The following is a 24,396-nucleotide window of genomic DNA, read 5'->3' as shown; positions in this document are numbered from 1 at the left end:
CAATCTTTCCCATCATCCTGAAGGATATTTATACCAATTGTATCAAAAGAACTCTTCAAATCTCATTGAAGATTTGTATCCTGAACCGCTGAAGTTGTAAGATAGGATTGGAGTTCATTTCTGACATGGTGTTTCCATTATAACATTTTCGTTCAAATGACAACATCCTCTACATCAGGGTTTTCAAGGATATGCTTTGAAATCGGGACATTTTGGGGCAGCTTAATGACTTCTCTCATTTCCAGAAGGGCATTGAAAAATCTACTAGTTTCTCTTCTTGTCTTCTATAACTCAACTCGATGCACAACTATCATTTCTTTAAGAGTATTATATTTTCTTAGGCCATGCTCAATGAATGACAATCCTTTTAAAATTACTTTACTGGTCCAACCATCAATTGCTTTATCTATGGCTTGTAGTCTTTTAACAAGCTCTAACTTATCAGAATTGATAAGTTCCATCATGGATACTCTCGAAGATGAATTAGTTACAAAATTTTCAATAGACCAAGCAAACTGAATGAAGTAAGAGCATCTATATATTGTGCACGCTCTTCGTTCTTCCTTTACACAACTTTAGTTCCCCTAGACAAAACAACAATAGAGTGTTTAGTATGATAGATATCTCCTTAAGTCATCGGGGGACCCACGTCAATTTTGCTTATGTTTAATTCCCCTTCAAAGATCTCTTATTCATTCTTGTCTATGTTACTACTTATCAAATTGCCATTAGTTTTATATACAAAGTCATTCTATATTCTAGTCGATTAGTATTACCGAATCATGCAGTCGGTACACATAGAGAAGTCGGTATGAACAGTCTAGTCCATTATAGAAGGAAAACATGCATAAAGCCCAGTATACACCGAGTTGTCTACCGAGTGTTATTTCATGTTTACCAAGCAGTAAAAATAATACACTGAGTTGATATACACCGAGTAAAACGTGTTACCAGATTCATTGAACCTGGACACACATATGAAAATGTGTTACAAGATCGAGGCACATAGAACCGTTATCACATTGGAAATCGCACATACAAATTTTGTATAATTTTGAGGTTATCTAACCAATGAAATATTTTGCATGGTTATTTATTCGAGAAATCATGTTTGTAAGATCGAAGCAATGAATCAGATCACTGACTTAAGAAGTCTATTTATACAACATGAATTTAGGGTTAGAAACATATGTGAATGTGAGAAATGTGTATGCATGTGTGTATGAAGCAAGACTTATGTGATACATGAGAAATCACAGAGTATTAAGACTGTTACAGAGACACAGAGGTCACCGAGAAGGTTATCAGAGAATAGTCGAGGAACAGAGTAAACAGAAGGGTTTACCGAGTTACTATATGAGTTACCAAGGTATGCTATAGGCAAGGTAATCTTATTTTGAGCACATAGAATCTGCTACAGCATTTCAGATGTAAAGTTGTAGATATTTGTAATCATTCTATTGTAATATTTTGAAGTTGTAAGAGAAACCTTTAATAGGGTAAGAGACTCTAACCAAGTCTATAAATTGTAAATCCTTTAACCAGGTGCTACACTTATATAGTGTTGTTAAATCCTTTAGCAAGGTAGATCTAACTGATCTTAATACTCCTAACAGGGTAAGCTATTAGAAATAGCTAAATGTAGCTCTAACCGAGCACTCTTTATTATTGCAGTAGTGAAGTTGTGGGTGCCATCCCCATTGCAGTTTTTCTCTCTAAACAAGAGTTTCTGCATGACCAAAATATATGTGTTATGGAGTGAATCATGTATGAATGTTATCTGTTGATTATAGTTTTGTTTTATGTTACTGCACTATTATATTTATGTATAACAGTAAGGTTATTACAAACGAAAAGTTTTGGAGTATGGATTCACCCCTCCCCTCTCAGTACATTAGCTTTCCATATTGGGCCTAACAATTGGTATCAGAGCTTGAATCTTGGAAAAGGGTTTAACTACCTAAAGAAAAACATCTTATCAATGGAAGGCTATAAACAATCTCGAAGGATTGAGTATCTACAAGAAGATCTAGATAATGCAAATCAAGTGATTGCAAACATGCAAAGGCAAATGCAAAAATCTCTAAAAGTAAGGAGAAGATTATCTGATGACTTGCAGGATTCTCAAGAGTTGGTGGAACAAATCGAGACATCATCTGACAACAGTATATCTGAAGAGACTGAAGAAATGATTGGAATGTTGAAAGAAAAGAACAAAGCATTGGCTGATCAACTAAAAGAAATGAAAAGAGAACATGAACATTTCAGTACACAGATGATTGAAAATATAGATGCATTAAGGATAGCCGAGGATAAAGCAAGAGATCTACAAAGAAGGAAACAACAACTTGAAGTCTTAGTATCTGATAAGAATGATGAAATCATAAGGCTAACTGGTATTCAACAAAATCTAACAGATCAGCTAGGTTATACACATCATGAAGCAAATCTAAAAGATGATGAGAATCAAGCATTGAAACTTGAAGTATCAAGGTTGAGAAATGAACTTGAAACAGAGAAGAAATCCAAGGAAACACTGAAGAAGAGTTATGAAGCATCAAAGATGTTTGATGAGCAACTGAACACAAGACGACCCTACAAAGAAGGAGGACTCAGTTACAAAGGAAAAGACTCTACCGAGAAGGGAATTTGCACTACCGAGAGAGAAGAATCATCAAAACAAGCTAAAAAAAGGAATAAAATCAAAAAGAAGAAGCCTATTTGCTACTACTGTGGAAATCAAGGTCATACTACCAATATGTGTCAAATCAGAAAAGGTAAGCAACCGAATACCACTAAGACCAATGGTTATTGTTACAATTGCAATAAATATGGTCACACATCTAATCAATGTAGGAAAAAGTTTGTTAACAATTATTAGAAGGCAAAATTCAAAGGGTTTTGCAAAAACTGCAATAGATATGGACATAGTACCAAGAAGTGTTGGTTTAAGCAAAAGAACCACATATGGTCTGCACACCGAGCAAACACTAGAGGTTACCGAACTCACATAGATCCTTACCGACAATATTCTGCAGTACCATGGGATTACAATACAAGGATATGGTGTGGAAGATATGGACATATAAGTGCCAACTGCTTTATAAGGTTTGGAATGAATAACTGAAGATCATGGAGAAATCTTGGTATGGCATGTTTTCATTGTCACAAAGCTGGACATTTAGCTGGAGATTGCAGAGATCAACCGAGAAGAGACAATGAGGAGATAAAATAAAAATTTAAAATGATTTGGAAAAAGAAAGAAATTATGTCTGATGAAGAAACCAGCTTACCTACAGAGTTAGGTGCTCCCACTCCAAATTAATCGGTAAAGGTATGAAGGGATTGCATTCTCACAAGGTTAAATATTAAATAGTTCCTATTTTAAGTATGTACTTAATTTAAAATCTGCATGGTAAGATGTAGTAGTAAGTTTGAAATTCTATCAAAGTCTTTTGGAGCACTTTATAGGAAAACTGTTAAATCGGTGAATTTAGGAAGCCTGTCAAGTCGGTATATGAAGGAAATCAGGTTACTCGGTTAAAGAAAAAAAAAGGGAAAGAAATTTAAGTGAATCGAATGCATTTAATGTCTTTGACCTAACTTGCACGACGCCCGATAAGGCATTTTTTGAGTACTTAAAAGGTTTTTCACAATCATTTTCATTCACTAAGTTTTCAAGAAGTAGAGCAGAGCGAATCAAGGTGATCAAACCATCTTCAAAGCAAAATCTAAGGTATTTACATCGAATCTCATCACATTGCTAAGCTGGTTTACCGAACTTATTAAGTTGTTATTTGCTGAGTGTGAAGCGTTTGCCATTTGTTAAGTTCTCAAACCCTAATGTTCCTGTGTCAATTTTTATCTGAAATCAAAATGGCATCTAAGATCCAAGACCCCATTGTTGTCACAAATGTAGAAAATCCCTCACTAAAATACTCTATGACTCCCAAAATTGCATCTGAACCGGATGACAAAACTGCTTTTTCACTCATCCCAGATCGAGTCTTGTTAGTCAAGGATGTGAGATTCTTCACAAAATATTGTGTTGAAGAACTCGGTCATGTTGAGATCAAGGATACATATGATGAATTGTGCAGAGATGGTAAAATGGATAGCAAGTATGAGCATATCAAAATCAAGGGATTGACTGAAGCCCTAACCTATCCCCGTGTGTTCAAACCCCAGTGGGTCAAGTTTGTACTAAGCTGAGTGCATGATGATTTCATGTGGCTACAAGAGCAACCGTTTAAGATCACTAAAGAAATCATTCATCTGATCACCAGTTACCCTATCTATGATCATGCTCGAGCACAAAAAATGATATCATAGAAGGAATTGATTAGTTTGACTGGAGTTGAATCAGATTACAAAGGTTTGAAGTTGAACAATGTTACTGATCCTGAACTCAAATTTTCCATTAGAGTAATTGGTTACTGTTTCTTCCAATCGGCAAGGGAAAACAGTGTACCTTGTGCAGTAGTGGACTTAGCATACAAAATTTTTAAGAAAGGCATGAAAGTTGACTTGTGTGAAGTATTGCTAAAGAACTTGTTTGAAAATATGAACACAATCAGGAAGCCGAAGAAGAACAACATGGCAAACACTCTAAAATTTGGATCACTACTAGTGTGTATGTTTATCTACTTTGAGAAGTTTTTTCCAATAGTCGGTAAAGTTGTTTGGGAACTACACTGACCAATCACCCATCAGATCAATGACTTCATCAAGAAGTTAGGTGATAACTTTAATGATATAATGGATGATTACTTCAGCAAGTTCCAAGAAAAAATGCATAATAGGTACTGGATTCCACCACAGCTAGTAGAAAAATACAAAGATGAAATATGTTTTGAGGTAGACACCGATTACTATTATGTGAATGCTCTGGAACTGAGGACTCAATCTTTGTCACCTATGGGTTACGAGATTGATTTTGATATCACACAACAGCAAATTGATGCCTATCTATCATTGCCAAGGCATACTACTGAGCTGAGGTATGGAACCTATGAAGAAAGGAAAGAAAAAGTAAAAATGAGCATTGTAGTACCTAAGGCTACAAGGAAAGCTACAAAGATGATTAAGGCATTAACTGAGAAATTTGGAGAAGAGTCTTCCTCCACACCTGTCAAAGGAGTTCTAGCCATCATTGAAGAGGAGACAGAAGCCCAAGAAGCAGCCATAACACTTAGCAACAAATTGCCTACGGGAAAAGTGTTGAAGAGAAAGAAACAGGACACTTCAATGGCCCTACCGACCCCTCCAACAAAGAGACCTAACACAAGGGCATTTGCTGCATCACTGAGTAAGAAACAAAAGACTGTTGCCATTCCTAAGGTAACTATAACTTACAAGAAATCTACTCAGAGACTCATTTTGCCAAAAGAGTCGAGTGATACTAAATCTGAAGATGCAAATAAATTTCAGATTATGAAAAGCAAGAAGGTAGATGTACATAGTGTAGAATTTTTTTGTAATAATCTAAAGGAATATGGTGGATTTGGTGGATTTAGATTTGTTAAATATGAATCTAGATCAGTTGATGAAAAGAGGTAAATTGAAGAAGCTGTCATTTACACACTTCTCAAATTCTGAGTGGTACCATTAGAAGTATGTAATTCTATTCCTAAGGAATTATATGCACATATTGAAACCAGATGGCAATATTCCCTAGACTCAGAGAAACAAATCAGAGAAAGAAGTTTGGTGCATCTCTTTCCTGATATGTTGGTGGATGAAATAAAAGAACATCTGACAAATAGCCAAACTCAATTTGCAGTAAAACAAAAGGCCTTGAAATTGATGAATGGCCTGTATATAGAGGTGGAGAAGGAAACAAAAGAGCAATGGAAGACCATCTTTCGAAGAAAGAATGCTGGTGAACAATCTACAGTGGAAATAGTTGATGTCACCGACCAAGAGCTTGATGTCACCAAGCAAGATCCTGCAGACACCATTCAAATAGATGAAGATATCATGGATGCAGAGGCACCTGAACAAGAAATGATAGAAGGCAATGCTTATGCAAAACTTGTCTCTAGTGAATCTATTTTGGAATAAGTTTAGCCTTACCCACCGATCAATCAACCTGCTACAACCGAAGCTCCTTAGGCTACAGGGGAAGGCACTAAAGGTCAAAAGTCTACAGTAGAAGGTACTTCACAAGACCAAACCTCTCAAGCACCTTCTAGCATGGAAAATGTTATAGCTGAGACACCAAGCACCGAGACACCAAAGGACACTATCGAGGCTAAAACCGACAAAAGTATTGTCTCTACCGAGCAACCTACCGAGGGTCCTCAAGCCTCTCAAGCTATTGTAGTGGTTCACCCGGTGAAAGGTAAAGAAAAGAAGTTGAAAAAGCATAGTTTCAAAATTGATTTATCAAAACTGATAGTGTTGCCCAATGTAGACATCTCCAAACTGAAAGGGCAAGCACTCAATGAATTCGGTGAACAATGCGAAGAAAAGGCCAAATAGGAGAAGCAACTGACCATATAGAGGAAGAATAAAGTACTTTAGAAGGTAAAAACCTTACTATCAGATATGCTACCTTTAGCTATAGTATCAACCAATGCAGCCATCCATATTCAATTGGATGAACTCCTAAATCAGATTGAGACATCTGGAGTAGATGCATCCAAATACTTGAGAAAACTGAAAGACAAGGAGCTAACTGCTAAAATGATAGAGGAAGTACAGAAATCAATTGTTGTTGGCAAGGTAAAACTTGTCAAATTTATTGCTAAGTTGTCCCCTCAACTCAAGCACATTCTTTCATTATTTCAGAAACTTTGCACATTTTCTTTATTTCTTAAGGACATTAAGAATAAAACAGAAGCAATTGAGAAAGAGATCACCGATCTCTCAAATAAGTTGACCCCAAAGCCCAATTCAGTTCAGAACTTTTATACTAAGCTACAACAGCACATGGCTCAACAATTGGAACTAAGGAATGAAGAACACAAGATCGGGATGGACATAATGACACTTCAAACATTATTCCTTCCTCATCTTTCATCCATTCAAGAACAGCTAAACTGAGCCAATTATCTCTCTACTACACAAGAGGGAAGCACTTTAGATGGCTTAATTTCATTATTGGCTGATATTAATGCACATAATTCTTTAATGGATAGTGTAAAGGATGCACTCTTTGTCGCTCTCACCAAAGCCAAGACAAAGTACAAATCCATTTTTGATCAATTGCCACCGTCCAATGGTAACTAAATTTTGATGTTTATCAAAAAGGGGGAGTATATTAATGTATATCAGAGTATAGCATTAGGAGTGTAGTATACAGGGGGAGTATACTGACTAGAGAATGAGTAGAATATGCAGAGTATCCAAGAGAAGTGAACTGAGAAATGAACAGAGGAAAGAATAGTGATTATAGAGTTTTGTACAGCATATTGATAAGGGGAGTATATTTGATTATACTATTTCAATGACTAATGTATATACTGCATGTTTAGTCAAATTTTGTAAAGTATATAGATTTTTGAGTAATGACTTTGAAAGTAGTTTTCTCAAACATCTCAACTAATGTCAAAAGGCGAGATTGTTACTACTTATCAAATTGCCATTAGTTTTATATACAAAGTCATTCTATATTCTAGTCGGTTAGTATTACCAAATCATGCAGTCAGTACACACAAAGAAGTCAGTATAAACAGTCTAGTCGGTTACAGAAAGAAAATAGTCATAAAGCCCAGTATACACCGAGTTGTCTACCGAGTGTTATTTCATGTTTACCAAGTAGTAAAAATAATACACTGAGTTGATATACACCGAGTGAAACATGTTACCAGATTCATTGAACCTAGACACACATATAAAAACATGTTACAAGATCGAGGCACACAGAACCGTTATCACATTGGAAATTGCACATACAGATTTTGTATAATTTTGAGGTCATCTAGCCAATGAAATATTTTGCATGGTTATTTATTCGAGAAATCATGTTTGTAAGATCGAAGCAATGAATCAGATCACCGACTTAAGAAGTCTATTTATACAGCATGAATTTAGGGTTAGAAACATATGTGAATGTGAGAAATGTGTATGCATGTGTGTATGAAGTAAGACTTATGTGATACATGAGAAATCACAGAGTATTAAGACTGTTACAGAGACACAGAGGTCACCGAGAAGGTTATCAAAGAATAGTCAAGGAATAGAGTAAATAGAAGGGTTTACCGAGTTACTATATGAGTTACTGAGGTATGCTATAGGCAAGGTAATCTTATTTTGAGCACATAGAATCTGCTATAGCATTTCAGATGTAAAGTTGCAGATATTTGTAATGATTCTATTGTAATATTTTGAAGTTGTAAGAGAAACCTTTAACAAGGTAAAAGACTCTAACCAAGTCTATAAATTGTAAATCCTTTAACCAGGTGCTACACTTATATAGTGTTGTAAAATCCTTTAGCAAGGTAGATCTAACTGATCTTAATACTCCTAACAGGGTAAGCTATCAGAAATAGCTAAATATAGCTCTAACAAAGAACTCTTTATTATTGTAGTAGTGAAGTTGTGGGTGCCATCCCCACCATAGTTTTTCTCTCTAACCAAGAGTTTCTATGTGACCAAAATATATGTGTTATGGAGTGAATCATGTATGAATGTTATTTGTTGATTATAGTTTTGTTTTATGTTACTGCACTATTCTGTTTATGTATAACAGTAAGGTTATTACAAAAGAAAAGTTTTGGAGTATTGATTCACCCCTCCCCTCTCAGTAGATTAGCTTTCCATATTGGGCCTAATAGTCTACATTGGGATCAACGATCTCTAGGACATGATGCTTTGTTTGTGGGTCCATGATCATCCTAGCCATTCACCTTGCTTTCTTAGGTTTTGGCATTTCTCCCAATAGGCGTGTCACTATATCAACTCCAATCTTAGTGACTGATAAATATTGTTTCCTCTATTTCTGAATTGCCTGCTTGATCCAAGGAGTGGATGATGTACTTGTTGGAATTTTGATAGACAAGGTATTGATGGCAATATTGGGTGTCAATATGGTAGTATTGGAGATTGGTGTCTGAGGATCAACGTCATTAGTTAAGGAAACTAGGGGGTTCTATTCTCCCAACTAATGGAGAAACTAAGTATCCTCTTCACTGGAACTAATTTGCAGTGTTCTTGTTTTCTTGTTGGGTGGTTCTGTAGTACCTTCTTCACAAACGAATTTCAGTTTTTGATTTTTCTCAAGAGGATCATTTTCCCCACCAGATTGTGAGTCTACCCAAGATATGCCAATATGTAATATTGATTTCCCTGCTACCCTTTGAGAAGTCTGAATAGTTGTGTTGGTCTCCTTGGGTGTCCCTTTTTGTGATGAGGAGCCAGAATGAGTTTTACCCACATGACTCAACTAGGCGTGATATCTATTTATAACTTGAGAAGTCCTATGTGTGACATCTATTTCTTTTTCCTCTTCAAACCATTGAAAATGAGGCAAGATGGAATTCTTATATGAGCTCTCTATTACATTCGAGCCATCATCTATAACATTTTTAGGAACAGAAGAGATAAAATTGAAATTCAACATTTGTCTTAGAGATAAGCACATGAAACTTCTTCTAAAAACTTCATTCTCATGATCACAATCTTCCCAGAAATCTTCCAGCTTGGGTATGTGAACATAGTGAGAAGCTGCATGGAGATTTTGTTTAACATAACCCTTACTATCAAAATGGGTCCTCATGGGTAGTGAAAGAAGACCAATCTCATTTAGAAGTTTATTAAAAAAAATTACAGATACATTATTTTTGCAAGAAAAGCGAGACAAGCTCATAGAAAAAGAGTACCCTTTCTTTCTCATTTGTACATATTCTATATTCAGAAAGGTCATTTGATGGTACAGTTCAAAGAAGTTGAAAAAATTAGAGGTGTACCTAGGTAGTCTAAATGGAGCCTTTTCATAACTTCCAATTCTCAAAAATGAGAAACTTTCAAACTGAATATAGAAACTACCATGATTTTGAATTAGGGTCATAACCTCCTCTGATATTCTCTTTTCATGGTTTCCAAATTCCTCATGCCTTCTCTTTTATGGGCCAAAGCACAAATTTGTGTCACACCTAGGGCTAACTTAGTTTGGCCAGACTCCTTAGGTGCCCCGTGGCCCCTTTTGTCTAACCGAACTTAGTTCGGGCAGACTGAGTTCGATCGGACAAAAGTCTTTACAAACCCAAAATTTGGCCAACCCCCTCATTTGCATTGTGAGTTGCTTGGGAGTTTGGCCGAACACAAGAAGAGCTTAACTCCAACCCCCTTCTTGCCAAGTAGGGTTTTTTTTTTTGTAGTTAAAATTTAAAAAATTAATTTATTTATTGTTTAAATTTTTTTTATTTGTAGAAATAATTTAAAATATTAATTTATTATTATTATTTTTTTGTTAGTGTAGTTATAACTACAAAAAATAATTTATTTTTTATTTTTTATTTTTTTGGTAGTTATAATTAAAAAATTAATTTATTTATTGTTTTAAAACATTAGGAAAATTAAACTTACCAAAATTTAAAAACATAGACACATACACACATAAAATACTATAGACACATACACATCGAAATCAAACTTATGAAAATTAAACATACACCCATACACACATACCATATAAACCCTAAATATACACACATATCCATATATGCCCATACACACATATACACACCCATACACAAATATGCATGCACCCATAAAACCTAAACCCTACACACACACATACACACACCCTACACCCTAAACCGTATATACATGTGCACCCATGCACACATGCATAAACACACCCATACACACATACACATGCATGCATACATACATGTATATGTAAACATACATACAGATGCATGCATATGTACCTGCATGTGTATTGGTATGTGTATGCAAATGCAAATGCGTACACACATATGCCCATACACACATACACACACCCATACAAACATACACATGCACCCATAAACCCTAAACCCTACACACACACATACACCCATACACACACACACACACACACACACACACTACACCCTAAATTGTACACACACATGCACCCATACACACACATACACATACACACACCCATACAACCATACATCCATACACACATACACATGCATGCATATGTACATGTACATGTACATATACAAACATATGCATGCATACGCACATGTATGTACATGTGTATGTGTATATGTGTATATGTGTATGCATATGTGTATATGTGTATGTGTATGTGTATGTTTATGTGTATGTGTATGTGTATGTGTATGTGTATGTTTATGTGTATGTGTATGTGTATGTGTATGTGTATGCACATATGCCCATACACACATACACACACCCATACACACATACACATGCATCAATAAACCTTAAACCCTACACACACACATATACACCCATACACACACACACACATACACACACCCTACACCCTAAACCGTACACACGCATGCATTCATACACACACATGCATACACACACCCATACAGAAATACACATATATGCATACATACATGTATGTGTATGTGTATGTGTATGTGTATGTGTATGTGTATGTGTATGTGTATGTGCATGTGTATGTTCATATTTATGTGTATGTGTATGTGTATGTGTATGTGTATGTGTATGTGTATGTGTATGTGTGTATTTGTATGTGTATATGTATGTGTACATGTCTATGCATGTATGTATGTATGCATTTAATTTTAATGTTGCTTTAAATTGAATATTTGAAAATAGTGTGTATGTTGCTTTAATTTTAATGTGTGTTTTAATTATTTAAAAATAGTTAAATTGAATAATTAATATTTGCTTTTATTATACATGTACATATATTTTTCCACATGGATGATCATATGTCATATGGTAGTGTTCACCTCGAGGGTTTCGACCTCACATCTAGATAGTCTGTTCCAATACCCTCTACTAATTCACATCGTAGGTCTCGGCTTAAAGTTGAGACCATTCTTTCCTTGTAGAGGTCCATGGACACCCTTGATACCATCATACTTGCCACCCCTACCCATCTTAATAAGGAAAGGGAAAAGGCTATTAGGGATCAGCTACTTTCCATGATTGAGGCCATTAGGACATACAATCCTTATGATGAAATCTCTACTAATTACTTCTATGCATCCCTTTCTAGGAGTGTGACTCGCACGGTGAAATGGGACACCATGAACAAGAGTGTTTCTATTACATAGGACCATACCATGTTCCCTGACTATCAGACACATACGTGGAGGATTAGGGGTTATTTAGTCACTAGATGCATTGATCCGATGGTGGCCCCTTTCATTTATCCTCGACAGTTGGCAGCTCATGGTAGGTGGCCACAGAAGGATGAGTTGCCACTCTATTTCTGGAAACAATTGTTTGTAAAATTTCATATGGCTCTAGATGTGGATTATACTAGTATACTAGGGAATGCAGGATAGGGTAGGGGGAGGCTTTGTGATAGGTACAGATGACCAAAGGCACCGACACTCGTTAATAAATGAGCATTAGTTGGTCCATACCTTTTGGTTCTATAAAAATGTTTGGAGTTAGCATAGGCAGTCGATGCAATAGTAGATGACACCAGATGAGATATTTACTCCAACATCACAGAGATTGCCACATAGGTCAGTCAGATGACATCTTATAACATTGGGAGACATCTATTACATTCCCAAACTACCATTTCGCAGGATACAAAGGCGACGTCTAGTAGTGGCACTAATCCTTATGCCTATTTTGACGTACCATCTCCTATTGACGCTATTTGGTTGATAGAGGTTGATCCTTTACAGAAGATGAGTGTGTTGTTCTCCAGTGACCTATTGGATGCATATAAAGCTCTTGCAATGGTTCTTCGGATCCCACTCGACGATGCACCAAGAGAGGTGAGATGCCTTGTACACAGAGACGCTGGTGGTGGAGTGTGTCAAGGTGATATGGAGAGAGATGAGGGAGTTCCAGATCACCCTACAGCCCCTCCACCACATACTGATGTTGATCCTACACTTCCATAGCCTACACCACTTGATCCGACACCTTGGCTTATACAACCTACACCATTGCGGCCTATGACTTTCACACCTCTCGCTGGAGCTCATAGTGGCTTTACCAATATGCTTGTTCACAGTTTAGAGGATGTAGCACTGGATCTAGATGTTGATGAGGTGTCCTTCCATACATCTAAGATTAGCAAGATTGGGAGAGCCTTGGAGTCTTGTGAGGTATACATTATTTTTTCTTTAAGGTCATATCATTTATTTGATTTTAAATAGTGGATTTCAACTTAGAAATTGTTAACATGTTTTGAATTTGGGATTATTTATAGTGTGGTGCTCCATTGGAGACATTAGGAGATTATTTACATGCACGTTTGAGTTCTTCATCTCGGACACTTGTGGCCCATGCACACTGTACTCATTCATTAGGTGGATCACATCAGGTAAAATTTGCACATGTATATATGTTGAACTAAAATTTCCATACAAGTAAGAGTTAGAAAATATTTTCATTTGGTTATATATATACGTGTGCAAAATGTGTGCATGTACTTTATTTTGTAGGGAGAGCATTCAGATCATGGATTAGTGGAGGGCCCACTGAGCTATTTTAGGGACCAATGATCACTGTTTGAATATATTATATGTAGCTCATGAATGTACTCTTTTTTATACTTATATGTATCTGACACTTGTTTGATGATATTATATGTGGCTCGTGCATGTACTCTTTTTTATACTTATATGTATCTGACACTTGTTTGATGATATTATATGTATCTGACACTCATTTGATGACAATTGTTTGATGATATTTTTGCACTTATATGTTTGTTTATGTACCTGACACTTGTTTGATGAGATTTCTTGTTTGTTATTTACAGGTGTATATGAGCTCATATTATATTTTTATAATTAGTTCAAGTGACATATATAGAATTGATCATGTTATTGTAGATGATAAATCTTGATATTTGTTAGTTGAATTACATAAATTATTGATTTGATTTAGTTACTTGAATAAATTAATTAAATCAATTAATCGATTAATTAGTTAGTTGAATTACATTAATTATTGATTTGATTTAGTTACTTGAATTAATTAATCAACTCAATTCAAATCAATTAATCCACTTAATCGACTAAATTAATCAACTCAATTCAAATAATTTAATCCACTTAATTAATCAACTCAATTCAAATCAATTAATCAACTCAATCCAAATCAATTAATCCACTTAATCCACTCAATTAATCAGCTCAATTCAAATAATTTAATCAACTCAATTCAAATCAATTAATCCACTTAATCCACTCAACTAATCAACTCAATTCTTGAAATCAATTAATCAACTCAATTCAAATCAATTAATCCATTGAGACAAATTAAATCAAAGTGTGCAATTAACTCAAATGTCTATATATATATATATATATATAGTGATCCAAAAAATAGCTCAAATGCACATATGTACTTATGTACGACGATCCAAAAAATTGCTCGAATGTACATACGTACATATGTATGACGATCCAAAACATAGCTCAAAAAAATACATGCGTTCACTTGTTCTAGAATAAATCAAGTGAGCTCATGGTACATAAAATCTGGATCCTCTCTGTCTTTTACTATCTCTAATATCCTTTCATGATTTTTGAGAAGCAACCTCCACTTTTGGGGACCACGACTTATTTTTTGTAAAGTTTCAAATTGTAGTCTTGTTGCTATAAATAAGTGACTATAATGCAAAACTTTTTGGTTGGGCATGTATTCAGTAAATGTAACACCATTGTTATCTATCTTCGCTTGTTGATAATAAATACCTTCAACAATGACTGATTCAATGGAGTATTATTGCCCATCACCATCTTCCACTGATTCTAACAATTTACTTTTTTGTCTTGTGCATCGTAGTAGGTAATAGTCAACCCCTTCTGCATTGTTAGGATCTGCAACCATAGCAAAAATATCATCTATACACCACAAATTATAAACATTTAAATTATAAAGTGTATGTCTGAATGTATAGACATGTAGACACACACATACATACACACATATAGGTAGACACACACACACACACATGACCCCATAGAATGCAATAAGACCCCTAACAACATCATATGGTAAACTGAAGGGTCATATTGTGTCCTAAGGACACACACATACATACATGCACATACATGTAGACAAACACACATATGACCCATTACAACGCAATAAGACCCCTAACAACATCATATGGTGTCCTGAGGAGTCATATTGCACGTCCTAATGTGGCAATATCAACCATTATATTACAATTTATAAAAAATAGTATGTGCCACTACTACTTAAAAAAATGACACAGACATACATACATACACACATACATGCACACATGCACACATACATGCATACATGCACATGTACATATATGTAGATACACACACAAACACATACATACATACACATATATACACACATACTCACATACACACACATGCACACACACACATACACACACACATATATACACACATGCACATGTACACACATACACACACACATACATACATGCACACACACATACATGCATACACACATACATGCATACACACATACATGCACACACACATACATGCATACACACATAAATACATACATACATACATTCATACATACACACACATACACATAGACATGCATGCAAACAACACATACATGCACACACACACATACATACACACATACACACACATACACACACATACATACACATACATGCACACCCATACATACACATATAACACATACATACACATACATACACACACATACAACACATACATGTACACACACATATATACACTCATACATACATACATTCACACATACATACACACATATATGCACATACACTCATACACACATAAAGACATACATATACACATAAACATATACACATAAACATATATACATACATACATACTTATGTACACATGTACACATAAATGCACATACACACACACACACACATAGATACATACACATACATACATACAAACACATACACACACATACACATATATACACACACACATACACACACATACACACACACATATATACACACACATATACGTATACACGGATACACACACATACATACACATACATAGATGTAAACATATGCATAGATACACATACACACACACATACACAAATACATACATACATACATACATACATACATACATACATACATACATACATACATACATACATACATACACACACATACACATATACACATACATATACACAAATACACACACATACATACATATACACATATGCATAGATACACATAAACACACATACACATAGATACATACATACACATACATACATACATACATACACACACACACATATACATACACACACATGCAAACAACACATACATGCGCACACACATACACACACACATACGCACACATACATACATACATGCACACACACACATGTATACATGCACACACATACATACACACATGCATACACACACATACATACACATGTATACCTGCACGAACACATACACACACATTTACACATACATACACACACACATACATACACATACATACATACATATGTACACATGTACACATAGATGAACATACACACACACATACATATATATGCATACACATACATACACACACACACATACACATAGATGGACATGCAAACAACACATACATGCACACACATGCATGCACACACACACATGCATACACATATATACACACATACATACACGCACATACATACACATATATGCACACAAACATATACACACATACACTCATACACGCATACACACACAAACACATAAGCATATACACATGCACATACATAGATATACATGCACACTCACATATACATACACAGACATACACACACACACACCCATACAAGTACAATACATACACACACACACACATACACATGTATACATGCATAGACACATACATACATACATACACACATACATGCACGCATGCATGGACACATACATACACACACATACATATACACATAGATACACACGCATACACATACATACACATACATACATACATATGTACACATGTATACATAGATGCACATACACACACATACACATAGATACATACACATACATACATACACACACATACACACACATACACACACATACACATACATAAATATACACACATATGTAGACATACACATAGATACATACACATAGATACATACACACACATACACATAGATGCACATGCAAACAACATATACATTCACACACACACACACACATAGACATACATACACACATACATACACACATGCACACACACATACATAAATGCATATGCATACACATATATGCACACACACATACATAAACATATACACATACACATACATAGATACACATGCACACACACACATACACACCCATACATGCACACATACATACACACACACATGAACACACACACACACATGATATACACATACACACATACACACATACACACATACACACATGCAAACACATACACATACAGACACATACACATACACATACACATACACATACACATACACATACACATACACATACACATACACATACACATACACATACACATGAAGACACATACATACACACACATACATACACACATACACATACATACAGACACATACATACATATACATACATACACACACATACATACACACATACACATACAAACAAACACATACATACATATACACACATACATACACACATATAATATACATATACACATATACATACACACATACACATACACACATACACACATGCACACACATACACATACACATACACATACACATACACATACACATACACATACACATACACATACACATACACACACATACACATACACATACACATGCAGACACACACACACACATACACATACACATATACATACACATATACATACACATACACATACACATCCACGTACACATACACATACACCTACACATACACATACACATACACATACACATACACATACACATACACATACACATACGCATACACATACACATACACATACACATACACATCCACACACAATCACATACACACACCCATAGACATACATGCACATATACATACATAAACATCCATACACATACCCATACATGCACATACACATACACATCCATACACACACCCATACATGAACACATACATATACACACACATACTAAGCCATTTCAAACACCGCAAACAAGAAGTCACAATGATCATTACAAGTAGTGATAATATAAAAACTAACATGACCAATGTGTATGTTCATAGGACAAACTCAACCCAATTTCTACAAGTCTTTAAACATAATTGAAAAAACATCAAAAAATTTCTTATCCTAAGGTCAATGTTCTCATGGTGGTAACTTCAACCCACAACCTGGAATCTCCATCAGCTCAAGTGTAGGGACACCTTGAGGGGTGTATTCACTAATTTTCCCTTTTTCGTGAGTGGACAACTAGGGGCCTCCAAGATTGGAATGACGACCCTATCACCCTCTCCTTGGAAAGCTACAAGTAGATTATGCGAAGCCAAGAATTTTTGTCTCATCCCATGGGAGCCTTATGGTGAGTGTCTTGGGGGGAAAACCATCTATCTCCTTGCATTGAAGCTATCATGATGTTCAGACAATAAAAGGGTGGGCCACTACTTTAAGGTATTTAGTGGGGGAGCTTCTACAGAACTTGGTGTCTACCCATGTGGTGGTGACTCATTCAAGAACCCACTCCTCATTCTCCACACAAGTGCGTACACATAGTGCATATACTAGGGAATATTGTTGGTGTAGATACATGTCACCAAGGCATCGCGGCTTTCACCTAACATATTAATTTATATAGCAGGTAGAGGAAAGTACTGCTTGGGTCGTTCTCCTCTCACCGACCTTATGGGCTTCTCGAGAGGGCAGGACTTTCTACCAAAAAAGAAGATGATAATAATTTCTTTTACACCCAACGACCAATGGAAGATGAGGGAAGTTCAAATACTTTTGTTATCATCTTTAGGGTTCTATCTAAACACAGAGCATGCCAAAGGCATAAAACACTTCAAACAAGCTAATTAACCCCAAAATGGAATAAATATGTGAGCCTAATTAAACTATAAAGGAAAAACAGATAGTCATGTAGACAAAATTTTAAATAGTATTTAAATGAAAAATGCGTAAAAACTCAAATTATACACGTAATTTAAATATTAATAAATTAAATTTAACATCAATTTTTTTTGAATTGAAAAAAAATACCTTGTAAAAATTGTCAACAATACATCCAAATGGTTGTCAAATTCAACTTGATAAACTGGCAGTTGACTTGCAAATAAAACTAAAAAAAGAAAAAAAAAATCATTTTGTCCCCTGGTCAGGTGGGGGCCAAGGTTTGGTGCCCAAGTGTTTGGCCGAATTGAGTTTGACTGAACTAAGTTCGGCCGAACAGGTCGAGGTGGCCTACCACGTGGCACCAAAAATGCCACTTTTTATGCATTTTTGCCAAATTCAACTTCTAGCTAATTTTTCATCAATTTGAACATTTTTTAAACAACAAAAAAATGCCCTTTTATAGATCTTGAAGTCACAATTCCGGTCATATAATGTTTTTATTATTTTGATAATTTTGAATATTTTTTATTAATTAAACATTGCGAGTAGCTATTTAAAGTAAAAAAAGAGGTTGATTAGAAATTGAAAAATAAATATTAAATAAAATTTAAAAAATATTTTTTCACAAGACGAGAGAATCTTATCAAAAAGGGTATTTTGTTTTTTTGGTTAATTATAAATTTATTGGTCAAGAAGTGATGTCGACCAAAAATGACGTCGGTATGGTTCGTATGGTGTCCTATGACCCCTTAGGACACCATATGACCCCCTAGTACACCATATGGTGTCAGTATGGTCCTATGGTGTCCGATGATTCCTTAGGACACCATATGACCCCTCAGGATACCATACAACCCATAATGACAACATAAGGTGTCCTAAGGGGTCATATTGTGTTTTAAGGGGTCATAACATACCATATGACCCGTTAAGACACAATATGATCCCTAACGACACCTAAGGGGTCATAAAGTGTCTTAAGGGGTCTTAGGACACCATACAACCCATAATGACACCATATTGTGTCCTAAGGGGTCATATGGTGTCCTGAGGGGTCATAGGACACCATATGACCCCTTAGGACATCATGCAACCCATAACAACACCATATTGTGTCATAAGGGGTTATATAGTATCCTAAGGGGTCATAGGACACCATATGACCCCTTGGGACACCATATGACCCCTTAGGATACAATATGCTATCGTTATGGGTCGTATGGTGTCCTAAGGGGTCATATGGTGTCTTATGACCCCTTAGGACACTATATGACCCCTTGTGACATAATATGGTGTTGTTATGGGTCGTATAGTCTCCTAAGGGGTCATATGGTGTCCTATGACCCCTTAGGACACCATATGACCCCATAGGTATTGTTAGGGATCATATTGTGTCTTAACGGGTCATATGGTGTGTTATGATCCCTTAAGATACAATATGACCCCTTAGGACACCTTATGTTGTCATTATGGGTTGGATTGTGTCTTAAGGGGTCATATGGTGTCCTAAGGGATCATTAGACAACATAGGACCGTACTAACACCATATGGTGTACTAGGGGATCATATGGTGTCCTAAGGGGTCATAGGACACCATACAAACCATACTGACATCATATGGTGTACTAAGGGGTCATATGGTGTCATAAGGGGTCATACGACACCATATGACCCCTTAGGACACAATATGACCCGTAACAACACCTAAGGGGTCATATGTTGTCCTATGACCCATTAGGACACCATATGGTGTCGTTATGGGTTGTATGGTGTCCTATGACCACTTAGGACACCATAGAGTGTCGTTATGGGTTGTCTGGTAACCTAAGAGATCATATGGTGTCCTATGACCCCTTAGGACACCATATGACCCATTAGCATACCATATGGTGTCCTTAGGGGTCATTTGGTTTCCTATGACTGCTTAGGACACCCAAGAAAAATCATTGTTGTTGACTGCATTCCCAACTGTTAGTGACCTAAAGGTGGGCGATCATATTTTTGAAGTGTTATAATATTATTCTGAATTTATCTATATATGTTTGCACCATTGAGTTCATTCTTATTTAGTGAGGACCTGTCAGTGCCAAGTGGTCAACTGGGAGATTTAGACCTCACACATCTAGATTGTAGGTCATAGGGTGAATGAAACATATATTATACTTTATAGACTATTATTGCTTCTTCAACAAATTGATATTTTTTTGGTAGCCTTTATTTCATTGGAAATGTCGAATAGGAAGAAGGGTAGGAAACCTGAATGTGGGGAAGGCCATGAGAAGCCAACAGAAAGAAAAATGTTGTCTTTGTACTTTGGCTCTGGAAAAAATTATGGTGAAAATGAGGAAGGTACATCATCACAAGTACAAGTACAAAATTTGCAACCTACACCGCATGTTGAAGATAGTGGCAAACCTGATATCTTAGATCAGGATGATCTTGAGGAAGATTATCAATCAAAAAATGATCAGGAGTGGGATATGTCAGTGAGGAATTTTCAAATTAATTGGGCATCAAAGTATCCATTCATTGAACTAGTGGAGAATCCAATTGAAGGCAAGCCTCCAATATAATGTAGGTGTAAGATTTTCTCTTGAAAACATAACAATGAAATTAAGTTGCAACTAAAATTTGATACCATAGAAAAGCATATGGGTAAATTTTATGAATAAGAAATGACAGACAGAGTTGAAAAATCAGTGATAAGATGGAAAACAAAGGAGGAATGCAAGAATGTGAGGAATGCCGAAGAGTATTATTTTCATGAGAGAATACAGACGAATCCTATTGAAGTTAAAGGGTCTATTGACGCTAGTTTTGGAAAAGAAATGCAAATAAAACAACTGGGAAAAGTTGTTCAGTTAAGCGTTATTTTTTATATTCTGAGAAGAGGGCATGCTATGACAAATTTCTCATCAATTAGTGATTTATTACACTTTTTGAAAGTTGCTAACTATCCTAATAGACACTAGTCAGTAAAAAGTGGATGGGAATGGGCAAGTTGTCTTGCTGAGGTTGAAAAAGAAGATGTAAAGGAAAAAATAAGAGAGTCAAACTTTATTGCATTTTCTTTAGATAAAGTTACGATAGTAGACAATACTTCATGGGTATGCATGTATGTTTATACTGTACAGAATCATGACTGCCAACCTCATCTACTATATGTTGCTAAAATGAAGGAGAGTGCGACAATGGAAAATTTATTTCAACTACTAAAGAGAAGTTTAATTGAATATGGAGGTATGGATGACATGATGGTTGCCCAAAAATTGGTGTGTGTTGGAGTAGATGGAGCTTCAGTAATGCAAGGTCATGGGAGTGGTATTTGTACAAAGATTTAAACTTCATTTGCACCATCCATTATTGCAATTCACTGTATGGCTCAAAAAATGAATCTAGCTTTTGGAATTGTGAGCAAGTATGCTTCGGTAAAAAAAATTGAAATTTTAATTAGAGAGCTCTACTCACACTTGTGATTTATGGAATTTCGACACTTTTTTGATGGAATAACTGATGGGAACAAGATTCTCAAGGATAATAATACTAGATGGATCTCTTTGGATGATCCAATGCATCGAGTTTTTTCAGAATATCCATCCTTGACTGGACTATTTCACACAACCTGAGATTAATCAGAGAAACCAAAATATCCTGACCTTCTTTGGAGGTTAAGTAATCCAAAGACACTCTTAACTTTAGAAGCTCTTTTGCCCATGCTAGAGGAAATGAGAAATATTATGAAGCCTGCCCAAAAAAGAGCTATGTATATTGGAGAATATGCTATGCTATGCTGCATAACATGACATGCATGACCCTCGATAATCTGTATCAAATCAACCATCACTATTTGATGGAAAATTTGTTAAGTGGCAGACACTCACAGATTTGAATAATCTTGATAAATTTTTACAAATTGGTGCAAATAGGGAGGTATGTGCCAATGTACGGGGAGTTGAGATACCAATGCACTTCTATGCCACAGTCGACCCTGAGGAACTGGGAAAGCGCTCCAGGAAGCAACTAGTAACAGTTACAAGGGAAGAATTTGACAAGATTGTCTAGACTATAACTACTTCTGTGAATAAAATTGTGTATGATCTTTCCTCACAAATTAGAACCATATTCCCTCTAGATAACCTACTCGAATCCATGTCTATTGTGTTTCCTCATTATTGGAGCCTCAATAGTGCAGCTGATTTTCAAAGTAAACTACTAACTTTGATAAAATAATTTTGCATATTCAGAGAATTGAATGGAGTAATTATAAATGGAATATTAGATGAAACTCATCTTCAAGAGAAATCATCTCGTTTTGCATACACTACGAGAGAAAAATATGGCAAAATGGAAAACCCCCGCAAAGAGGGATCAGTAGCAAGGTTTTAGAAATATAGAGTTGAGAATGCAGTGTTGCGTGATTCAATGCCAAAATGTTTGAAGCTTGCTAATTTATTTCTTACCATGAAGTTGAGATGCCAATGCACTTCTATGCCACGGTCAACCCCGAGGAACTAGGAAAGCGCCCTAGGAAGCAACTAGCAAGAGTTATAAGTGAATATTTCGACAAGATTGCTGAGTTTGTAACTACTTCTGTGAAGAAAATTGCCTATGATCTTTCCTCACAAATTAGAAGCAGATTCCCTCCTGACAACCTACTCGAAGCCATGTCTATTATGTTTCCTCAATATTGGAGCCTCAACCGTGCAGCTAATTTTCGAAGTAAGCTATTGACTTTGATAAAATAATTTTGCATATCTAGAGAATTGAATGGAATATTAGATGAAACTCATCTTAGAGAGAAATCATATCATTTTGCATACACTGTAAGGGAACAATATGCCATAATGGAGAACCCCCATTAAGAGGGATTAGTAACAAGGCTTTGGAAATATATAACTGATAACGCAGTGTTGCTTGATTCAATGCTAGAATATTTGAAGCTTGTTGATTTATGTCTTACCATGATATTGGGTTCGGTGGAAGATGAGAGAGTTTTCAGTGCTTTAGGGCTCCTAAAATCAAAGCTACTAAACAAACTAGAAATTTTTTTGAAAAATTGCTTGAGGCTCTATACATCTAGGTATGATGTCCACACTTTTCCTTATGATAGGGCACTGCAAATATGGAGGTCCAAATGTGAAAGTAGAGG

This window comes from Cryptomeria japonica, chromosome 11 (assembly GCF_030272615.1).
Source record: "Cryptomeria japonica chromosome 11, Sugi_1.0, whole genome shotgun sequence".
In the NCBI taxonomy this organism is placed as follows: domain Eukaryota; kingdom Viridiplantae; phylum Streptophyta; class Pinopsida; order Cupressales; family Cupressaceae; genus Cryptomeria; species Cryptomeria japonica.
The sequence above is the reverse complement of the archived record's forward strand: the minus strand, read 5'-3'. Positions refer to the sequence as shown.